Source organism: Triturus cristatus, chromosome 8 (assembly GCF_964204655.1).
Source record: "Triturus cristatus chromosome 8, aTriCri1.1, whole genome shotgun sequence".
NCBI lineage: Eukaryota > Metazoa > Chordata > Amphibia > Caudata > Salamandridae > Triturus > Triturus cristatus.
The window spans coordinates 735439290-735462120 of NC_140591.1; the positions used below are offsets into that span (position 1 = coordinate 735439290).

At 41.7% G+C, this 22831-nt stretch overlaps 16 non-coding genes across 16 annotated transcripts; all 16 read left to right on the forward strand.

Moving 5' to 3' along the window:
• The first annotated feature begins 132 nt into the window (after positions 1-132).
• On the forward strand, positions 133-205 carry TRNAV-CAC (transfer RNA valine (anticodon CAC)). The gene has a single exon. It is a non-coding gene; the product is annotated as a tRNA-Val (tRNA).
• A 1980-nt stretch (positions 206-2185) lies between these two features.
• TRNAP-UGG (transfer RNA proline (anticodon UGG)) lies at positions 2186-2257 on the forward strand. The gene has a single exon. It is a non-coding gene; the product is annotated as a tRNA-Pro (tRNA).
• A 272-nt stretch (positions 2258-2529) lies between these two features.
• On the forward strand, positions 2530-2602 carry TRNAV-CAC (transfer RNA valine (anticodon CAC)). Its single transcript has one exon. It is a non-coding gene; the product is annotated as a tRNA-Val (tRNA).
• Positions 2603-4582: 1980 nt separating this feature from the next.
• TRNAP-UGG (transfer RNA proline (anticodon UGG)) lies at positions 4583-4654 on the forward strand. The gene has a single exon. It is a non-coding gene; the product is annotated as a tRNA-Pro (tRNA).
• Positions 4655-4926: 272 nt separating this feature from the next.
• On the forward strand, positions 4927-4999 carry TRNAV-CAC (transfer RNA valine (anticodon CAC)). The gene has a single exon. It is a non-coding gene; the product is annotated as a tRNA-Val (tRNA).
• Positions 5000-9720: 4721 nt separating this feature from the next.
• TRNAV-CAC (transfer RNA valine (anticodon CAC)) lies at positions 9721-9793 on the forward strand. Its single transcript has one exon. It is a non-coding gene; the product is annotated as a tRNA-Val (tRNA).
• Positions 9794-11773: 1980 nt separating this feature from the next.
• On the forward strand, positions 11774-11845 carry TRNAP-UGG (transfer RNA proline (anticodon UGG)). Its single transcript has one exon. It is a non-coding gene; the product is annotated as a tRNA-Pro (tRNA).
• Positions 11846-12117: 272 nt separating this feature from the next.
• Positions 12118-12190, forward strand: TRNAV-CAC (transfer RNA valine (anticodon CAC)). The gene has a single exon. It is a non-coding gene; the product is annotated as a tRNA-Val (tRNA).
• A 1980-nt stretch (positions 12191-14170) lies between these two features.
• TRNAP-UGG (transfer RNA proline (anticodon UGG)) lies at positions 14171-14242 on the forward strand. Its single transcript has one exon. It is a non-coding gene; the product is annotated as a tRNA-Pro (tRNA).
• Positions 14243-14514: 272 nt separating this feature from the next.
• Positions 14515-14587, forward strand: TRNAV-CAC (transfer RNA valine (anticodon CAC)). The gene has a single exon. It is a non-coding gene; the product is annotated as a tRNA-Val (tRNA).
• Positions 14588-16567: 1980 nt separating this feature from the next.
• TRNAP-UGG (transfer RNA proline (anticodon UGG)) lies at positions 16568-16639 on the forward strand. Its single transcript has one exon. It is a non-coding gene; the product is annotated as a tRNA-Pro (tRNA).
• Positions 16640-16911: 272 nt separating this feature from the next.
• On the forward strand, positions 16912-16984 carry TRNAV-CAC (transfer RNA valine (anticodon CAC)). The gene has a single exon. It is a non-coding gene; the product is annotated as a tRNA-Val (tRNA).
• Positions 16985-18964: 1980 nt separating this feature from the next.
• On the forward strand, positions 18965-19036 carry TRNAP-UGG (transfer RNA proline (anticodon UGG)). The gene has a single exon. It is a non-coding gene; the product is annotated as a tRNA-Pro (tRNA).
• A 272-nt stretch (positions 19037-19308) lies between these two features.
• TRNAV-CAC (transfer RNA valine (anticodon CAC)) lies at positions 19309-19381 on the forward strand. Its single transcript has one exon. It is a non-coding gene; the product is annotated as a tRNA-Val (tRNA).
• Positions 19382-21361: 1980 nt separating this feature from the next.
• TRNAP-UGG (transfer RNA proline (anticodon UGG)) lies at positions 21362-21433 on the forward strand. Its single transcript has one exon. It is a non-coding gene; the product is annotated as a tRNA-Pro (tRNA).
• Positions 21434-21705: 272 nt separating this feature from the next.
• On the forward strand, positions 21706-21778 carry TRNAV-CAC (transfer RNA valine (anticodon CAC)). Its single transcript has one exon. It is a non-coding gene; the product is annotated as a tRNA-Val (tRNA).
• The last annotated feature ends 1053 nt before the right edge of the window (positions 21779-22831 follow it).

Consider the following 22831-nt stretch of genomic DNA (forward strand, 5'->3'; position numbering starts at 1 on the left):
GTCTTGCATGGCATGTACGAGCGTTCAGCTAGGGATGTCGGGCAGGTTGCATGAAAGAAATCTAAAGCCAGAGGCCCATGGAATAGCCAGTTCGGAGCAGTTTCATTACAGAAAAATCAACTGTAGGTATCTGTTTCTGTAGTGTAGTGGTTATCACGTTCGCCTCACACGCGAAAGGTCCCCGGTTCGAAACCGGGCAGAAACAGTTGTTATATTGTGTTGGCTACAATGTTGATAGGTGCCGTTTTGCCATGGAATTGTCCAAGCCCTGAAGATTATTTCATGCAATCTCGTTCCAAGAAAGGGAATTCTCTCAAAACACTAAAGTAATCGGCGTGTGGATGTATCTGTTGGTTCTCAGACCTTGCTTTCAAAAGAGCCCTGCAATCGGTTCACTGCTCACCTAGAACAAGCATTAACATGGAGAATTGTTGGCACCAACAGGAATCTTATTTTAGTGGAGTGTTTCTGGCTTTGAGTGCAGAGGCCCTCGGCTCAATTCCAAGATGATCCTTCTCAGGGTGATGATACAAATGCATTGTCACCTTTACGTTTAATGTCAGAATCATTTATTTCCAGTTGGTGGTGTAAGAATGTTTGCAACAGTATGGCGATTTTTCCTAGCCATGCATGAATGAAAGCATATCACTCGCCTTTAGGTGTTTTTCTAATACATTGATATTTGCATCTTCCTTCCTAGCCTGCATGTTTGACTATCTTACAGGCTGCATGTAATAAGTATCACATCAGGGCCCTTCTTCTACTCAATTCACAACTGTTCTATCACGACATAGATAAGAAAGCTGCATCTGCTTTTGTTGTGTAGTGGTAATCAGGTTTACCTGACGTGTGAAAGCCCCATGCTTTGAAAGTACACAGTAACAAAGAAACCGATGACTTTTATAAAAAGGTGTCATGTGTGTCTCTTACTTTGCACAAAAAGTGCCAGAGATGACTTCATTTGCAGTCACTTGAAAAGTAGGGATTCTCCAATAAATGGTAAATGGTTGAAACAAATCTGAAGAAATGCATGACATACCTGTGTGTGTGTGTGTATGCATGTATGTATATATAGGGAGAGAGAGAGCGTCAATATAAACAGACTTTATTTCAATCAAGCTGTCTTTTCTATCCTTCAGGAGCAGAATGTTCTGATCATCAGCGCTCCAGAATGTAGTGTTTTCTTGGCAAGCATCACATATTGTGATGTGTTAGCTAAAAGTTCCATATCCTAGAGACTGATATATTCCTCTGTACTTGTACCTTGGGGATTCATCAAAACCTGGCATCATAAGCAGCTTTCTACTGCCACAGACTGGACAGCGAAACAATTTAAAATATCCCAGAAAAAGAAAATAAGCATGCTTAATCAGAGCTTTCTGGACAGGAAGGACATTTGAGCAAGTGAGGAATAAGCACTGCTTTTGTTAATTTGCATAGGCAGAATAGAGACTTCTGGGAAAAGGCCGAAATTACAGTCACAGAAAATGGCTGCATCTATAGAGAACGCTAAGAAGTGTTGGCAGCTTTTCCTCTGACCCCGGCCACTTTTACAAGCAATCCTATGATAGTCAGCAGGACCCACCCTAAAAAGGAAGGGGCATCCACTTGGACCCTTTCCACCTTTTCTAAATCTCGCCTGATCGAGCCTGATCGAGCACTGATTGAGCAGATAAGCACATGTCATTCTCATTTCAGAAAGGTATTGGTTAGCTTGCTGCTAGCAGCTCAGTTATGTTATGATGTTAGAGGCTATGCAAGGAATGCTTTAGTCCAGCGATATGCAGTTTTTATTGCGCCTTGCATTCAGCAGGAAGATCTTTAGCTTGAATCTGTGGCCTAGGTATTCACCTTGGTATTTCTTTTGGCACAAAGTGAAGGAGTATTTAAGAGAAAATGCACAATGTGTTTCTTATGTTGTTATGAACAACTTGTTACTCTTTCTCATTAAGCTTCAGCCACTGAAGAAATATATAAATAAGGGCTGACTTCCTGTAAGACGTGTCCAAAGCTGGGACGGAATAAAAGGAGACACTTGTAAATGATAGTGCTATCGTTTGAGAAAGGGTAAGTTGAGACTGACTTTCATGCGTATTCACAGACCAAGCATCATAAAGATACCAGCATGATCTTCATTGCGGGCTTAGAGCCGGTATTAGCTTTTGAGAGGTAAGAGGATTTTGAGGGCTCGTTGGTCTAGGGGTATGATTCTCGCTTTGGGTGCGAGAGGTCCCGGGTTCAAATCCCGGACGAGCCCTTTTCTTGGTACTCTTTTCAAGTTGTTTTGAAGTTTGCGTTTCAAAACCAACATCAATTTTTTCTTTGCAGTAGTGGATAATTCTTTGCTAGAGTCTCATGCTTCAGCCCTGCCCAGTCTGAGCTAATACCAAACATCTGGTCTTGCATGGCATGTACGAGCGTTCAGCTAGGGATGTCGGGCAGGTTGCATGAAAGAAATCTAAAGCCAGAGGCCCATGGAATAGCCAGTTCGGAGCAGTTTCATTACAGAAAAATCAACTGTAGGTATCTGTTTCTGTAGTGTAGTGGTTATCACGTTCGCCTCACACGCGAAAGGTCCCCGGTTCGAAACCGGGCAGAAACAGTTGTTATATTGTGTTGGCTACAATGTTGATAGGTGCCGTTTTGCCATGGAATTGTCCAAGCCCTGAAGATTATTTCATACAATCTCGTTCCAAGAAAGGGAATTCTCTCAAAACACTAAAGTAATCGGCGTGTGGATGTATCTGTTGGTTCTCAGACCTTGCTTTCAAAAGAGCCCTGCAATCGGTTCACTGCTCACCTAGAACAAGCATTAACATGGAGAATTGTTGGCACCAACAGGAATCTTATTTTAGTGGAGTGTTTCTGGCTTTGAGTGCAGAGGCCCTCGGCTCAATTCCAAGATGATCCTTCTCAGGGTGATGATACAAATGCATTGTCACCTTTACGTTTAATGTCAGAATCATTTATTTCCAGTTGGTGGTGTAAGAATGTTTGCAACAGTATGGCGATTTTTCCTAGCCATGCATGAATGAAAGCATATCACTCGCCTTTAGGTGTTTTTCTAATACATTGATATTTGCATCTTCCTTCCTAGCCTGCATGTTTGACTATCTTACAGGCTGCATGTAATAAGTATCACATCAGGGCCCTTCTTCTACTCAATTCACAACTGTTCTATCACGACATAGATAAGAAAGCTGCATCTGCTTTTGTTGTGTAGTGGTAATCAGGTTTACCTGACGTGTGAAAGCCCCATGCTTTGAAAGTACACAGTAACAAAGAAACCGATGACTTTTATAAAAAGGTGTCATGTGTGTCTCTTACTTTGCACAAAAAGTGCCAGAGATGACTTCATTTGCAGTCACTTGAAAAGTAGGGATTCTCCAATAAATGGTAAATGGTTGAAACAAATCTGAAGAAATGCATGACATACCTGTGTGTGTGTGTGTATGCATGTATGTATATATAGGGAGAGAGAGAGCGTCAATATAAACAGACTTTATTTCAATCAAGCTGTCTTTTCTATCCTTCAGGAGCAGAATGTTCTGATCATCAGCGCTCCAGAATGTAGTGTTTTCTTGGCAAGCATCACATATTGTGATGTGTTAGCTAAAAGTTCCATATCCTAGAGACTGATATATTCCTCTGTACTTGTACCTTGGGGATTCATCAAAACCTGGCATCATAAGCAGCTTTCTACTGCCACAGACTGGACAGCGAAACAATTTAAAATATCCCAGAAAAAGAAAATAAGCATGCTTAATCAGAGCTTTCTGGACAGGAAGGACATTTGAGCAAGTGAGGAATAAGCACTGCTTTTGTTAATTTGCATAGGCAGAATAGAGACTTCTGGGAAAAGGCCGAAATTACAGTCACAGAAAATGGCTGCATCTATAGAGAACGCTAAGAAGTGTTGGCAGCTTTTCCTCTGACCCTGGCCACTTTTACAAGCAATCCTATGATAGTCAGCAGGACCCACCCTAAAAAGAAAGGGGCATCCACTTGGACCCTTTCCACCTTTTCTAAATCTCGCCTGATCGAGCCTGATTGAGCACTGATTGAGCAGATAAGCACATGTCATTCTCATTTCAGAAAGGTATTGGTTAGCTTGCTGCTAGCAGCTCAGTTATGTTATGATGTTAGAGGCTATGCAAGGAATGCTTTAGTCCAGCGATATGCAGTTTTTATTGCGCCTTGCATTCAGCAGGAAGATCTTTAGCTTGAATCTGTGGCCTAGGTATTCACCTTGGTATTTCTTTTGGCACAAAGTGAAGGAGTATTTAAGAGAAAATGCACAATGTGTTTCTTATGTTGTTATGAACAACTTGTTACTCTTTCTCATTAAGCTTCAGCCACTGAAGAAATATATAAATAAGGGCTGACTTCCTGTAAGACGTGTCCAAAGCTGGGACGGAATAAAAGGAGACACTTGTAAATGATAGTGCTATCGTTTGAGAAAGGGTAAGTTGAGACTGACTTTCATGCGTATTCACAGACCAAGCATCATAAAGATACCAGCATGATCTTCATTGCGGGCTTAGAGCCGGTATTAGCTTTTGAGAGGTAAGAGGATTTTGAGGGCTCGTTGGTCTAGGGGTATGATTCTCGCTTTGGGTGCGAGAGGTCCCGGGTTCAAATCCCGGACGAGCCCTTTTCTTGGTACTCTTTTCAAGTTGTTTTGAAGTTTGCGTTTCAAAACCAACATCAATTTTTTCTTTGCAGTAGTGGATAATTCTTTGCTAGAGTCTCATGCTTCAGCCCTGCCCAGTCTGAGCTAATACCAAACATCTGGTCTTGCATGGCATGTACGAGCGTTCAGCTAGGGATGTCGGGCAGGTTGCATGAAAGAAATCTAAAGCCAGAGGCCCATGGAATAGCCAGTTCGGAGCAGTTTAATTACAGAAAAATCAACTGTAGGTATCTGTTTCTGTAGTGTAGTGGTTATCACGTTCGCCTCACACGCGAAAGGTCCCCGGTTCGAAACCGGGCAGAAACAGTTGTTATATTGTGTTGGCTACAATGTTGATAGGTGCCGTTTTGCCATGGAATTGTCCAAGCCCTGAAGATTATTTCATGCAATCTCGTTCCAAGAAAGGGAATTCTCTCAAAACACTAAAGTAATCGGCGTGTGGATGTATCTGTTGGTTCTCAGACCTTGCTTTCAAAAGAGCCCTGCAATCGGTTCACTGCTCACCTAGAACAAGCATTAACATGGAGAATTGTTGGCACCAACAGGAATCTTATTTTAGTGGAGTGTTTCTGGCTTTGAGTGCAGAGGCCCTCGGCTCAATTCCAAGATGATCCTTCTCAAGGTGATGATACAAATGCATTGTCACCTTTACGTTTAATGTCAGAATCATTTATTTCCAGTTGGTGGTGTAAGAATGTTTGCAACAGTATGGCGATTTTTCCTAGCCATGCATGAATGAAAGCATATCACTCGCCTTTAGGTGTTTTTCTAATACATTGATATTTGCATCTTCCTTCTTAGCCTGCATGTTTGACTATCTTACAGGCTGCATGTAATAAGTATCACATCAGGGCCCTTCTTCTACTCAATTCACAACTGTTCTATCACGACATAGATAAGAAAGCTGCATCTGCTTTTGTTGTGTAGTGGTAATCAGGTTTACCTGACGTGTGAAAGCCCCATGCTTTGAAAGTACACAGTAACAAAGAAACTGATGACTTTTATAAAAAGGTGTCATGTGTGTCTCTTACTTTGCACAAAAAGTGCCAGAGATGACTTCATTTGCAGTCACTTGAAAAGTAGGGATTCTCCAATAAATGGTAAATGGTTGAAACAAATCTGAAGAAATGCATGACATACCTGTGTGTGTGTGTGTACGCATGTATGTATATATAGGGAGAGAGAGAGCGTCAATATAAACAGACTTTATTTCAATCAAGCTGTCTTTTCTATCCTTCAGGAGCAGAATGTTCTGATCATCAGCGCTCCAGAATGTAGTGTTTTCTTGGCAAGCATCACATATTGTGATGTGTTAGCTAAAAGTTCCATATCCTAGAGACTGATATATTCCTCTGTACTTGTACCTTGGGGATTCATCAAAACCTGGCATCATAAGCAGCTTTCTACTGCCACAGACTGGACAGCGAAACAATTTAAAATATCCCAGAAAAAGAAAATAAGCATGCTTAATCAGAGCTTTCTGGACAGGAAGGACATTTGAGCAAGTGAGGAATAAGCACTGCTTTTGTTAATTTGCATAGGCAGAATAGAGACTTCTGGGAAAAGGCCGAAATTACAGTCACAGAAAATGGCTGCATCTATAGAGAACGCTAAGAAGTGTTGGCAGCTTTTCCTCTGACCCTGGCCACTTTTACAAGCAATCCTATGATAGTCAGCAGGACCCACCCTAAAAAGGAAGGGGCATCCACTTGGACCCTTTCCACCTTTTCTAAATCTCGCCTGATCGAGCCTGATTGAGCACTGATTGAGCAGATAAGCACATGTCATTCTCATTTCAGAAAGGTATTGGTTAGCTTGCTGCTAGCAGCTCAGTTATGTTATGATGTTAGAGGCTATGCAAGGAATGCTTTAGTCCAGCGATATGCAGTTTTTATTGCGCCTTGCCTTCACCAGGAAGATCTTTAGCTTGAATCTGTGGCCTAGGTATTCACCTTGGTATTTCTTTTGGCACAAAGTGAAGGAGTATTTGAGAGAAAATGCACAATGTGTTTCTTATGTTGTTATGAACAACTTGTTACTCTTTCTCATTAAGCTTCAGCCACTGCAGAAATATATAAATAAGGGCTGACTTCCTGTAAGACGTGTCCAAAGCTGGGACGGAATAAAAGGAGACACTTGTAAATGATAGTGCTATCGTTTGAGAAAGGGTAAGTTGAGACTGACTTTCATGCGTATTCACAGACCAAGCATCATAAAGATACCAGCATGATCTTCATTGCGGGCTTAGAGCCGGTATTAGCTTTTGAGAGGTAAGAGAATTTTGAGGGCTCGTTGGTCTAGGGGTATGATTCTCGCTTTGGGTGCGAGAGGTCCCGGGTTCAAATCCCGGACAAGCCCTTTTCTTGGTACTCTTTTCAAGTTGTTTTGAAGTTTGCGTTTCAAAACCAACATCAATTTTTTCTTTGCAGTAGTGGATAATTCTTTGCTAGAGTCTCATGCTTCAGCCCTGCCCAGTCTGAGCTAATACCAAACATCTGGTCTTGCATGGCATGTACGAGCGTTCAGCTAGGGATGTCGGGCAGGTTGCATGAAAGAAATCTAAAGCCAGAGGCCCATGGAATAGCCAGTTCGGAGCAGTTTCATTACAGAAAAATCAACTGTAGGTATCTGTTTCTGTAGTGTAGTGGTTATCAAGTTCGCCTCACACGCGAAAGGTCCCCGGTTCGAAACCGGGCAGAAACAGTTGTTATATTGTGTTGGCTACAATGTTGATAGGTGCCGTTTTGCCATGGAATTGTCCAAGCCCTGAAGATTATTTCATGCAATCTCGTTCCAAGAAAGGGAATTCTCTCAAAACACTAAAGTAATCGGCGTGTGGATGTATCTGTTGGTTCTCAGACCTTGCTTTCAAAAGAGCCCTGTAATCGGTTCACTGCTCACCTAGAACAAGCATTAACATGGAGAATTGTTGGCACCAACAGGAATCTTATTTTAGTGGAGTGTTTCTGGCTTTGAGTGCAGAGGCCCTCGGCTCAATTCCAAGATGATCCTTCTCAAGGTGATGATACAAATGCATTCTCACCTTTACGTTTAATGTCAGAATCATTTATTTCCAGTTGGTGGTGTAAGAATGTTTGCAACAGTATGGCGATTTTTCCTAGCCATGCATGAATGAAAGCATATCACTCGCCTTTAGGTGTTTTTCTAATACATTGATATTTGCATCTTCCTTCCTAGCCTGCATGTTTGACTATCTTACAGGCTGCATGTAATAAGTATCACATCAGGGCCCTTCTTCTACTCAATTCACAACTGTTCTATCACGACATAGATAAGAAAGCTGCATCTGCTTTTGTTGTGTAGTGGTAATCAGGTTTACCTGACGTGTGAAAGCCCCATGCTTTGAAAGTACACAGTAACAAAGAAACCGATGACTTTTATAATAAGGTGTCATGTGTGTCTCTTACTTTGCACAAAAAGTGCCAGAGATGACTTCATTTGCAGTCACTTGAAAAGTAGGGATTCTCCAATAAATGGTAAATGGTTGAAACAAATCTGAAGAAATGCATGACATACCTGTGTGTGTGTGTGTATGCATGTATGTATATATAGGGAGAGAGAGAGCGTCAATATAAACAGACTTTATTTCAATCAAGCTGTCTTTTCTATCCTTCAGGAGCAGAATGTTCTGATCATCAGCGCTCCAGAATGTAGTGTTTTCTTGGCAAGCATCACATATTGTGATGTGTTAGCTAAAAGTTCCATATCCTAGAGACTGATATATTCCTCTGTACTTGTACCTTGGGGATTCATCAAAACCTGGCATCATAAGCAGCTTTCTACTGCCACAGACTGGACAGCGAAACAATTTAAAATATCCCAGAAAAAGAAAATAAGCATGCTTAATCAGAGCTTTCTGGACAGGAAGGACATTTGAGCAAGTGAGGAATAAGCACTGCTTTTGTTAATTTGCATAGGCAGAATAGAGACTTCTGGGAAAAGGCCGAAATTACAGTCACAGAAAATGGCTGCATCTATAGAGAACGCTAAGAAGTGTTGGCAGCTTTTCCTCTGACCCTGGCCACTTTTACAAGCAATCCTATGATAGTCAGCAGGACCCACCCTAAAAAGGAAGGGGCATCCACTTGGACCCTTTCCACCTTTTCTAAATCTCGCCTGATCGAGCCTGATCGAGCACTGATTGAGCAGATAAGCACATGTCATTCTCATTTCAGAAAGGTATTGGTTAGCTTGCTGCTAGCAGCTCAGTTATGTTATGATGTTAGAGGCTATGCAAGGAATGCTTTAGTCCAGCGATATGCAGTTTTTATTGCGCCTTGCATTCAGCAGGAAGATCTTTAGCTTGAATCTGTGGCCTAGGTATTCACCTTGGTATTTCTTTTGGCACAAAGTGAAGGAGTATTTAAGAGAAAATGCACAATGTGTTTCTTATGTTGTTATGAACAACTTGTTACTCTTTCTCATTAAGCTTCAGCCACTGAAGAAATATATAAATAAGGGCTGACTTCCTGTAAGACGTGTCCAAAGCTGGGACGGAATAAAAGGAGACACTTGTAAATGATAGTGCTATCGTTTGAGAAAGGGTAAGTTGAGACTGACTTTCATGCGTATTCACAGACCAAGCATCATAAAGATACCAGCATGATCTTCATTGCGGGCTTAGAGCCGGTATTAGCTTTTGAGAGGTAAGAGGATTTTGAGGGCTTGTTGGTCTAGGGGTATGATTCTCGCTTTGGGTGCGAGAGGTCCCGGGTTCAAATCCCGGACGAGCCCTTTTCTTGGTACTCTTTTCAAGTTGTTTTGAAGTTTGCGTTTCAAAACCAACATCAATTTTTTCTTTGCAGTAGTGGATAATTCTTTGCTAGAGTCTCATGCTTCAGCCCTGCCCAGTCTGAGCTAATACCAAACATCTGGTCTTGCATGGCATGTACGAGCGTTCAGCTAGGGATGTCGGGCAGGTTGCATGAAAGAAATCTAAAGCCAGAGGCCCATGGAATAGCCAGTTCGGAGCAGTTTCATTACAGAAAAATCAACTGTAGGTATCTGTTTCTGTAGTGTAGTGGTTATCACGTTCGCCTCACACGCGAAAGGTCCCCGGTTCGAAACCGGGCAGAAACAGTTGTTATATTGTGTTGGCTACAATGTTGATAGGTGCCGTTTTGCCATGGAATTGTCCAAGCCCTGAAGATTATTTCATGCAATCTCGTTCCAAGAAAGGGAATTCTCTCAAAACACTAAAGTAATCGGCGTGTGGATGTATCTGTTGGTTCTCAGACCTTGCTTTCAAAAGAGCCCTGCAATCGGTTCACTGCTCACCTAGAACAAGCATTAACATGGAGAATTGTTGGCACCAACAGGAATCTTATTTTAGTGGAGTGTTTCTGGCTTTGAGTGCAGAGGCCCTCGGCTCAATTCCAAGATGATCCTTCTCAGGGTGATGATACAAATGCATTGTCACCTTTACGTTTAATGTCAGAATCATTTATTTCCAGTTGGTGGTGTAAGAATGTTTGCAACAGTATGGCGATTTTTCCTAGCCATGCATGAATGAAAGCATATCACTCGCCTTTAGGTGTTTTTCTAATACATTGATATTTGCATCTTCCTTCCTAGCCTGCATGTTTGACTATCTTACAGGCTGCATGTAATAAGTATCACATCAGGGCCCTTCTTCTACTCAATTCACAACTGTTCTATCACGACATAGATAAGAAAGCTGCATCTGCTTTTGTTGTGTAGTGGTAATCAGGTTTACCTGACGTGTGAAAGCCCCATGCTTTGAAAGTACACAGTAACAAAGAAACCGATGACTTTTATAAAAAGGTGTCATGTGTGTCTCTTACTTTGCACAAAAAGTGCCAGAGATGACTTCATTTGCAGTCACTTGAAAAGTAGGGATTCTCCAATAAATGGTAAATGGTTGAAACAAATCTGAAGAAATGCATGACATACCTGTGTGTGTGTGTGTATGCATGTATGTATATATAGGGAGAGAGAGAGCGTCAATATAAACAGACTTTATTTCAATCAAGCTGTCTTTTCTATCCTTCAGGAGCAGAATGTTCTGATCATCAGCGCTCCAGAATGTAGTGTTTTCTTGGCAAGCATCACATATTGTGATGTGTTAGCTAAAAGTTCCATATCCTAGAGACTGATATATTCCTCTGTACTTGTACCTTGGGGATTCATCAAAACCTGGCATCATAAGCAGCTTTCTACTGCCACAGACTGGACAGCGAAACAATTTAAAATATCCCAGAAAAAGAAAATAAGCATGCTTAATCAGAGCTTTCTGGACAGGAAGGACATTTGAGCAAGTGAGGAATAAGCACTGCTTTTGTTAATTTGCATAGGCAGAATAGAGACTTCTGGGAAAAGGCCGAAATTACAGTCACAGAAAATGGCTGCATCTATAGAGAACGCTAAGAAGTGTTGGCAGCTTTTCCTCTGACCCTGGCCACTTTTACAAGCAATCCTATGATAGTCAGCAGGACCCACCCTAAAAAGGAAGGGGCATCCACTTGGACCCTTTCCACCTTTTCTAAATCTCGCCTGATCGAGCCTGATTGAGCACTGATTGAGCAGATAAGCACATGTCATTCTCATTTCAGAAAGGTATTGGTTAGCTTGCTGCTAGCAGCTCAGTTATGTTATGATGTTAGAGGCTATGCAAGGAATGCTTTAGTCCAACGATATGCAGTTTTTAATGCGCCTTGCATTCAGCAGGAAGATCTTTAGCTTGAATCTGTGGCCTAGGTATTCACCTTGGTATTTCTTTTGGCACAAAGTGAAGGAGTATTTAAGAGAAAATGCACAATGTGTTTCTTATGTTGTTATGAACAACTTGTTACTCTTTCTCATTAAGCTTCAGCCACTGAAGAAATATATAAATAAGGGCTGACTTCCTGTAAGACGTGTCCAAAGCTGGGACGGAATAAAAGGAGACACTTGTAAATGATAGTGCTATCGTTTGAGAAAGGGTAAGTTGAGACTGACTTTCATGCGTATTCACAGACCAAGCATCATAAAGATACCAGCATGATCTTCATTGCGGGCTTAGAGCCGGTATTAGCTTTTGAGAGGTAAGAGGATTTTGAGGGCTCGTTGGTCTAGGGGTATGATTCTCGCTTTGGGTGCGAGAGGTCCCGGGTTCAAATCCCGGACGAGCCCTTTTCTTGGTACTCTTTTCAAGTTGTTTTGAAGTTTGCGTTTCAAAACCAACATCAATTTTTTCTTTGCAGTAGTGGATAATTCTTTGCTAGAGTCTCATGCTTCAGCCCTGCCCAGTCTGAGCTAATACCAAACATCTGGTCTTGCATGGCATGTACGAGCGTTCAGCTAGGGATGTCGGGCAGGTTGCATGAAAGAAATCTAAAGCCAGAGGCCCATGGAATAGCCAGTTCGGAGCAGTTTCATTACAGAAAAATCAACTGTAGGTATCTGTTTCTGTAGTGTAGTGGTTATCACGTTCGCCTCACACGCGAAAGGTCCCCGGTTCGAAACCGGGCAGAAACAGTTGTTATATTGTGTTGGCTACAATGTTGATAGGTGCCGTTTTGCCATGGAATTGTCCAAGCCCTGAAGATTATTTCATGCAATCTCGTTCCAAGAAAGGGAATTCTCTCAAAACACTAAAGTAATCGGCGTGTGGATGTATCTGTTGGTTCTCAGACCTTGCTTTCAAAAGAGCCCTGCAATCGGTTCACTGCTCACCTAGAACAAGCATTAACATGGAGAATTGTTGGCACCAACAGGAATCTTATTTTAGTGGAGTGTTTCTGGCTTTGAGTGCAGAGGCCCTCGGCTCAATTCCAAGATGATCCTTCTCAGGGTGATGATACAAATGCATTGTCACCTTTACGTTTAATGTCAGAATCATTTATTTCCAGTTGGTGGTGTAAGAATGTTTGCAACAGTATGGCGATTTTTCCTAGCCATGCATGAATGAAAGCATATCACTCGCCTTTAGGTGTTTTTCTAATACATTGATATTTGCATCTTCCTTCCTAGCCTGCATGTTTGACTATCTTACAGGCTGCATGTAATAAGTATCACATCAGGGCCCTTCTTCTACTCAATTCACAACTGTTCTATCACGACATAGATAAGAAAGCTGCATCTGCTTTTGTTGTGTAGTGGTAATCAGGTTTACCTGACGTGTGAAAGCCCCATGCTTTGAAAGTACACAGTAACAAAGAAACCGATGACTTTTATAAAAAGGTGTCATGTGTGTCTCTTACTTTGCACAAAAAGTGCCAGAGATGACTTCATTTGCAGTCACTTGAAAAGTAGGGATTCTCCAATAAATGGTAAATGGTTGAAACAAATCTGAAGAAATGCATGACATACCTGTGTGTGTGTGTGTATGCATGTATGTATATATAGGGAGAGAGAGAGCGTCAATATAAACAGACTTTATTTCAATCAAGCTGTCTTTTCTATCCTTCAGGAGCAGAATGTTCTGATCATCAGCGCTCCAGAATGTAGTGTTTTCTTGGCAAGCATCACATATTGTGATGTGTTAGCTAAAAGTTCCATATCCTAGAGACTGATATATTCCTCTGTACTTGTACCTTGGGGATTCATCAAAACCTGGCATCATAAGCAGCTTTCTACTGCCACAGACTGGACAGCGAAACAATTTAAAATATCCCAGAAAAAGAAAATAAGCATGCTTAATCAGAGCTTTCTGGACAGGAAGGACATTTGAGCAAGTGAGGAATAAGCACTGCTTTTGTTAATTTGCATAGGCAGAATAGAGACTTCTGGGAAAAGGCCGAAATTACAGTCACAGAAAATGGCTGCATCTATAGAGAACGCTAAGAAGTGTTGGCAGCTTTTCCTCTGACCCTGGCCACTTTTACAAGCAATCCTATGATAGTCAGCAGGACCCACCCTAAAAAGGAAGGGGCATCCACTTGGACCCTTTCCACCTTTTCTAAATCTCGCCTGATCGAGCCTGATCGAGCACTGATTGAGCAGATAAGCACATGTCATTCTCATTTCAGAAAGGTATTGGTTAGCTTGCTGCTAGCAGCTCAGTTATGTTATGATGTTAGAGGCTATGCAAGGAATGCTTTAGTCCAGCGATATGCAGTTTTTATTGCGCCTTGCATTCAGCAGGAAGATCTTTAGCTTGAATCTGTGGCCTAGGTATTCACCTTGGTATTTCTTTTGGCACAAAGTGAAGGAGTATTTAAGAGAAAATGCACAATGTGTTTCTTATGTTGTTATGAACAACTTGTTACTCTTTCTCATTAAGCTTCAGCCACTGAAGAAATATATAAATAAGGGCTGACTTCCTGTAAGACGTGTCCAAAGCTGGGACGGAATAAAAGGAGACACTTGTAAATGATAGTGCTATCGTTTGAGAAAGGGTAAGTTGAGACTGACTTTCATGCGTATTCACAGACCAAGCATCATAAAGATACCAGCATGATCTTCATTGCGGGCTTAGAGCCGGTATTAGCTTTTGAGAGGTAAGAGGATTTTGAGGGCTCGTTGGTCTAGGGGTATGATTCTCGCTTTGGGTGCGAGAGGTCCCGGGTTCAAATCCCGGACGAGCCCTTTTCTTGGTACTCTTTTCAAGTTGTTTTGAAGTTTGCGTTTCAAAACCAACATCAATTTTTTCTTTGCAGTAGTGGATAATTCTTTGCTAGAGTCTCATGCTTCAGCCCTGCCCAGTCTGAGCTAATACCAAACATCTGGTCTTGCATGGCATGTACGAGCGTTCAGCTAGGGATGTCGGGCAGGTTGCATGAAAGAAATCTAAAGCCAGAGGCCCATGGAATAGCCAGTTCGGAGCAGTTTCATTACAGAAAAATCAACTGTAGGTATCTGTTTCTGTAGTGTAGTGGTTATCACGTTCGCCTCACACGCGAAAGGTCCCCGGTTCGAAACCGGGCAGAAACAGTTGTTATATTGTGTTGGCTACAATGTTGATAGGTGCCGTTTTGCCATGGAATTGTCCAAGCCCTGAAGATTATTTCATGCAATCTCGTTCCAAGAAAGGGAATTCTCTCAAAACACTAAAGTAATCGGCGTGTGGATGTATCTGTTGGTTCTCAGACCTTGCTTTCAAAAGAGCCCTGCAATCGGTTCACTGCTCACCTAGAACAAGCATTAACATGGAGAATTGTTGGCACCAACAGGAATCTTATTTTAGTGGAGTGTTTCTGGCTTTGAGTGCAGAGGCCCTCGGCTCAATTCCAAGATGATCCTTCTCAGGGTGATGATACAAATGCATTGTCACCTTTACGTTTAATGTCAGAATCATTTATTTCCAGTTGGTGGTGTAAGAATGTTTGCAACAGTATGGCGATTTTTCCTAGCCATGCATGAATGAAAGCATATCACTCGCCTTTAGGTGTTTTTCTAATACATTGATATTTGCATCTTCCTTCCTAGCCTGCATGTTTGACTATCTTACAGGCTGCATGTAATAAGTATCACATCAGGGCCCTTCTTCTACTCAATTCACAACTGTTCTATCACGACATAGATAAGAAAGCTGCATCTGCTTTTGTTGTGTAGTGGTAATCAGGTTTACCTGACGTGTGAAAGCCCCATGCTTTGAAAGTACACAGTAACAAAGAAACCGATGACTTTTATAAAAAGGTGTCATGTGTGTCTCTTACTTTGCACAAAAAGTGCCAGAGATGACTTCATTTGCAGTCACTTGAAAAGTAGGGATTCTCCAATAAATGGTAAATGGTTGAAACAAATCTGAAGAAATGCATGACATACCTGTGTGTGTGTGTGTATGCATGTATGTATATATAGGGAGAGAGAGAGCGTCAATATAAACAGACTTTATTTCAATCAAGCTGTCTTTTCTATCCTTCAGGAGCAGAATGTTCTGATCATCAGCGCTCCAGAATGTAGTGTTTTCTTGGCAAGCATCACATATTGTGATGTGTTAGCTAAAAGTTCCATATCCTAGAGACTGATATATTCCTCTGTACTTGTACCTTGGGGATTCATCAAAACCTGGCATCATAAGCAGCTTTCTACTGCCACAGACTGGACAGCGAAACAATTTAAAATATCCCAGAAAAAGAAAATAAGCATGCTTAATCAGAGCTTTCTGGACAGGAAGGACATTTGAGCAAGTGAGGAATAAGCACTGCTTTTGTTAATTTGCATAGGCAGAATAGAGACTTCTGGGAAAAGGCCGAAATTACAGTCACAGAAAATGGCTGCATCTATAGAGAACGCTAAGAAGTGTTGGCAGCTTTTCCTCTGACCCTGGCCACTTTTACAAGCAATCCTATGATAGTCAGCAGGACCCACCCTAAAAAGGAAGGGGCATCCACTTGGACCCTTTCCACCTTTTCTAAATCTCGCCTGATCGAGCCTGATTGAGCACTGATTGAGCAGATAAGCACATGTCATTCTCATTTCAGAAAGGTATTGGTTAGCTTGCTGCTAGCAGCTCAGTTATGTTATGATGTTAGAGGCTATGCAAGGAATGCTTTAGTCCAGCGATATGCAGTTTTTAATGCGCCTTGCATTCAGCAGGAAGATCTTTAGCTTGAATCTGTGGCCTAGGTATTCACCTTGGTATTTCTTTTGGCACAAAGTGAAGGAGTATTTAAGAGAAAATGCACAATGTGTTTCTTATGTTGTTATGAACAACTTGTTACTCTTTCTCATTAAGCTTCAGCCACTGAAGAAATATATAAATAAGGGCTGACTTCCTGTAAGACGTGTCCAAAGCTGGGACGGAATAAAAGGAGACACTTGTAAATGATAGTGCTATCGTTTGAGAAAGGGTAAGTTGAGACTGACTTTCATGCGTATTCACAGACCAAGCATCATAAAGATACCAGCATGATCTTCATTGCGGGCTTAGAGCCGGTATTAGCTTTTGAGAGGTAAGAGGATTTTGAGGGCTCGTTGGTCTAGGGGTATGATTCTCGCTTTGGGTGCGAGAGGTCCCGGGTTCAAATCCCGGACGAGCCCTTTTCTTGGTACTCTTTTCAAGTTGTTTTGAAGTTTGCGTTTCAAAACCAACATCAATTTTTTCTTTGCAGTAGTGGATAATTCTTTGCTAGAGTCTCATGCTTCAGCCCTGCCCAGTCTGAGCTAATACCAAACATCTGGTCTTGCATGGCATGTACGAGCGTTCAGCTAGGGATGTCGGGCAGGTTGCATGAAAGAAATCTAAAGCCAGAGGCCCATGGAATAGCCAGTTCGGAGCAGTTTCATTACAGAAAAATCAACTGTAGGTATCTGTTTCTGTAGTGTAGTGGTTATCACGTTCGCCTCACACGCGAAAGGTCCCCGGTTCGAAACCGGGCAGAAACAGTTGTTATATTGTGTTGGCTACAATGTTGATAGGTGCCGTTTTGCCATGGAATTGTCCAAGCCCTGAAGATTATTTCATGCAATCTCGTTCCAAGAAAGGGAATTCTCTCAAAACACTAAAGTAATCGGCGTGTGGATGTATCTGTTGGTTCTCAGACCTTGCTTTCAAAAGAGCCCTGCAATCGGTTCACTGCTCACCTAGAACAAGCATTAACATGGAGAATTGTTGGCACCAACAGGAATCTTATTTTAGTGGAGTGTTTCTGGCTTTGAGTGCAGAGGCCCTCGGCTCAATTCCAAGATGATCCTTCTCAGGGTGATGATACAAATGCATTGTCACCTTTACGTTTAATGTCAGAATCATTTATTTCCAGTTGGTGGTGTAAGAATGTTTGCAACAGTATGGCGATTTTTCCTAGCCATGCATGAATGAAAGCATATCACTCGCCTTTAGGTGTTTTTCTAATACATTGATATTTGCATCTTCCTTCCTAGCCTGCATGTTTGACTATCTTACAGGCTGCATGTAATAAGTATCACATCAGGGCCCTTCTTCTACTCAATTCACAACTGTTCTATCACGACATAGATAAGAAAGCTGCATCTGCTTTTGTTGTGTAGTGGTAATCAGGTTTACCTGACGTGTGAAAGCCCCATGCTTTGAAAGTACACAGTAACAAAGAAACCGATGACTTTTATAAAAAGGTGTCATGTGTGTCTCTTACTTTGCACAAAAAGTGCCAGAGATGACTTCATTTGCAGTCACTTGAAAAGTAGGGATTCTCCAATAAATGGTAAATGGTTGAAACAAATCTGAAGAAATGCATGACATACCTGTGTGTGTGTGTGTATGCATGTATGTATATATAGGGAGAGAGAGAGCGTCAATATAAACAGACTTTATTTCAATCAAGCTGTCTTTTCTATCCTTCAGGAGCAGAATGTTCTGATCATCAGCGCTCCAGAATATAGTGTTTTCTTGGCAAGCATCACATATTGTGATGTGTTAGCTAAAAGTTCCATATCCTAGAGACTGATATATTCCTCTGTACTTGTACCTTGGGGATTCATCAAAACCTGGCATCATAAGCAGCTTTCTACTGCCACAGACTGGACAGCGAAACAATTTAAAATATCCCAGAAAAAGAAAATAAGCATGCTTAATCAGAGCTTTCTGGACAGGAAGGACATTTGAGCAAGTGAGGAATAAGCACTGCTTTTGTTAATTTGCATAGGCAGAATAGAGACTTCTGGGAAAAGGCCGAAATTACAGTCACAGAAAATGGCTGCATCTATAGAGAACGCTAAGAAGTGTTGGCAGCTTTTCCTCTGACCCTGGCCACTTTTACAAGCAATCCTATGATAGTCAGCAGGACCCACCCTAAAAAGGAAGGGGCATCCACTTGGACCCTTTCCACCTTTTCTAAATCTCGCCTGATCGAGCCTGATCGAGCACTGATTGAGCAGATAAGCACATGTCATTCTCATTTCAGAAAGGTATTGGTTAGCTTGCTGCTAGCAGCTCAGTTATGTTATGATGTTAGAGGCTATGCAAGGAATGCTTTAGTCCAGCGATATGCAGTTTTTATTGCGCCTTGCATTCAGCAGGAAGATCTTTAGCTTGAATCTGTGGCCTAGGTATTCACCTTGGTATTTCTTTTGGCACAAAGTGAAGGAGTATTTAAGAGAAAATGCACAATGTGTTTCTTATGTTGTTATGAACAACTTGTTACTCTTTCTCATTAAGCTTCAGCCACTGAAGAAATATATAAATAAGGGCTGACTTCCTGTAAGACGTGTCCAAAGCTGGGACGGAATAAAAGGAGACACTTGTAAATGATAGTGCTATCGTTTGAGAAAGGGTAAGTTGAGACTGACTTTCATGCGTATTCACAGACCAAGCATCATAAAGATACCAGCATGATCTTCATTGCGGGCTTAGAGCCGGTATTAGCTTTTGAGAGGTAAGAGGATTTTGAGGGCTCGTTGGTCTAGGGGTATGATTCTCGCTTTGGGTGCGAGAGGTCCCGGGTTCAAATCCCGGACGAGCCCTTTTCTTGGTACTCTTTTCAAGTTGTTTTGAAGTTTGCGTTTCAAAACCAACATCAATTTTTTCTTTGCAGTAGTGGATAATTCTTTGCTAGAGTCTCATGCTTCAGCCCTGCCCAGTCTGAGCTAATACCAAACATCTGGTCTTGCATGGCATGTACGAGCGTTCAGCTAGGGATGTCGGGCAGGTTGCATGAAAGAAATCTAAAGCCAGAGGCCCATGGAATAGCCAGTTCGGAGCAGTTTCATTACAGAAAAATCAACTGTAGGTATCTGTTTCTGTAGTGTAGTGGTTATCACGTTCGCCTCACACGCGAAAGGTCCCCGGTTCGAAACCGGGCAGAAACAGTTGTTATATTGTGTTGGCTACAATGTTGATAGGTGCCGTTTTGCCATGGAATTGTCCAAGCCCTGAAGATTATTTCATGCAATCTCGTTCCAAGAAAGGGAATTCTCTCAAAACACTAAAGTAATCGGCGTGTGGATGTATCTGTTGGTTCTCAGACCTTGCTTTCAAAAGAGCCCTGCAATCGGTTCACTGCTCACCTAGAACAAGCATTAACATGGAGAATTGTTGGCACCAACAGGAATCTTATTTTAGTGGAGTGTTTCTGGCTTTGAGTGCAGAGGCCCTCGGCTCAATTCCAAGATGATCCTTCTCAAGGTGATGATACAAATGCATTGTCACCTTTACGTTTAATGTCAGAATCATTTATTTCCAGTTGGTGGTGTAAGAATGTTTGCAACAGTATGGCGATTTTTCCTAGCCATGCATGAATGAAAGCATATCACTCGCCTTTAGGTGTTTTTCTAATACATTGATATTTGCATCTTCCTTCTTAGCCTGCATGTTTGACTATCTTACAGGCTGCATGTAATAAGTATCACATCAGGGCCCTTCTTCTACTCAATTCACAACTGTTCTATCACGACATAGATAAGAAAGCTGCATCTGCTTTTGTTGTGTAGTGGTAATCAGGTTTACCTGACGTGTGAAAGCCCCATGCTTTGAAAGTACACAGTAACAAAGAAACCGATGACTTTTATAATAAGGTGTCATGTGTGTCTCTTACTTTGCACAAAAAGTGCCAGAGATGACTTCATTTGCAGTCACTTGAAAAGTAGGGATTCTCCAATAAATGGTAAATGGTTGAAACAAATCTGAAGAAATGCATGACATACCTGTGTGTGTGTGTGTATGCATGTATGTATATATAGGGAGAGAGAGAGCGTCAATATAAACAGACTTTATTTCAATCAAGCTGTCTTTTCTATCCTTCAGGAGCAGAATGTTCTGATCATCAGCGCTCCAGAATGTAGTGTTTTCTTGGCAAGCATCACATATTGTGATGTGTTAGCTAAAAGTTCCATATCCTAGAGACTGATATATTCCTCTGTACTTGTACCTTGGGGATTCATCAAAACCTGGCATCATAAGCAGCTTTCTACTGCCACAGACTGGACAGCGAAACAATTTAAAATATCCCAGAAAAAGAAAATAAGCATGCTTAATCAGAGCTTTCTGGACAGGAAGGACATTTGAGCAAGTGAGGAATAAGCACTGCTTTTGTTAATTTGCATAGGCAGAATAGAGACTTCTGGGAAAAGGCCGAAATTACAGTCACAGAAAATGGCTGCATCTATAGAGAACGCTAAGAAGTGTTGGCAGCTTTTCCTCTGACCCTGGCCACTTTTACAAGCAATCCTATGATAGTCAGCAGGACCCACCCTAAAAAGGAAGGGGCATCCACTTGGACCCTTTCCACCTTTTCTAAATCTCGCCTGATCGAGCCTGATTGAGCACTGATTGAGCAGATAAGCACATGTCATTCTCATTTCAGAAAGGTATTGGTTAGCTTGCTGCTAGCAGCTCAGTTATGTTATGATGTTAGAGGCTATGCAAGGAATGCTTTAGTCCAGCGATATGCAGTTTTTATTGCGCCTTGCATTCAGCAGGAAGATCTTTAGCTTGAATCTGTGGCCTAGGTATTCACCTTGGTATTTCTTTTGGCACAAAGTGAAGGAGTATTTAAGAGAAAATGCACAATGTGTTTCTTATGTTGTTATGAACAACTTGTTACTCTTTCTCATTAAGCTTCAGCCACTGAAGAAATATATAAATAAGGGCTGACTTCCTGTAAGACGTGTCCAAAGCTGGGACGGAATAAAAGGAGACACTTGTAAATGATAGTGCTATCGTTTGAGAAAGGGTAAGTTGAGACTGACTTTCATGCGTATTCACAGACCAAGCATCATAAAGATACCAGCATGATCTTCATTGCGGGCTTAGAGCCGGTATTAGCTTTTGAGAGGTAAGAGGATTTTGAGGGCTCGTTGGTCTAGGGGTATGATTCTCGCTTTGGGTGCGAGAGGTCCCGGGTTCAAATCCCGGACGAGCCCTTTTCTTGGTACTCTTTTCAAGTTGTTTTGAAGTTTGCGTTTCAAAACCAACATCAATTTTTTCTTTGCAGTAGTGGATAATTCTTTGCTAGAGTCTCATGCTTCAGCCCTGCCCAGTCTGAGCTAATACCAAACATCTGGTCTTGCATGGCATGTACGAGCGTTCAGCTAGGGATGTCGGGCAGGTTGCATGAAAGAAATCTAAAGCCAGAGGCCCATGGAATAGCCAGTTCGGAGCAGTTTCATTACAGAAAAATCAACTGTAGGTATCTGTTTCTGTAGTGTAGTGGTTATCACGTTCGCCTCACACGCGAAAGGTCCCCGGTTCGAAACCGGGCAGAAACAGTTGTTATATTGTGTTGGCTACAATGTTGATAGGTGCCGTTTTGCCATGGAATTGTCCAAGCCCTGAAGATTATTTCATGCAATCTCGTTCCAAGAAAGGGAATTCTCTCAAAACACTAAAGTAATCGGCGTGTGGATGTATCTGTTGGTTCTCAGACCTTGCTTTCAAAAGAGCCCTGCAATCGGTTCACTGCTCACCTAGAACAAGCATTAACATGGAGAATTGTTGGCACCAACAGGAATCTTATTTTAGTGGAGTGTTTCTGGCTTTGAGTGCAGAGGCCCTCGGCTCAATTCCAAGATGATCCTTCTCAAGGTGATGATACAAATGCATTGTCACCTTTACGTTTAATGTCAGAATCATTTATTTCCAGTTGGTGGTGTAAGAATGTTTGCAACAGTATGGCGATTTTTCCTAGCCATGCATGAATGAAAGCATATCACTCGCCTTTAGGTGTTTTTCTAATACATTGATATTTGCATCTTCCTTCTTAGCCTGCATGTTTGACTATCTTACAGGCTGCATGTAATAAGTATCACATCAGGGCCCTTCTTCTACTCAATTCACAACTGTTCTATCACGACATAGATAAGAAAGCTGCATCTGCTTTTGTTGTGTAGTGGTAATCAGGTTTACCTGACGTGTGAAAGCCCCATGCTTTGAAAGTACACAGTAACAAAGAAACTGATGACTTTTATAAAAAGGTGTCATGTGTGTCTCTTACTTTGCACAAAAAGTGCCAGAGATGACTTCATTTGCAGTCACTTGAAAAGTAGGGATTCTCCAATAAATGGTAAATGGTTGAAACAAATCTGAAGAAATGCATGACATACCTGTGTGTGTGTGTGTACGCATGTATGTATATATAGGGAGAGAGAGAGCGTCAATATAAACAGACTTTATTTCAATCAAGCTGTCTTTTCTATCCTTCAGGAGCAGAATGTTCTGATCATCAGCGCTCCAGAATGTAGTGTTTTCTTGGCAAGCATCACATATTGTGATGTGTTAGCTAAAAGTTCCATATCCTAGAGACTGATATATTCCTCTGTACT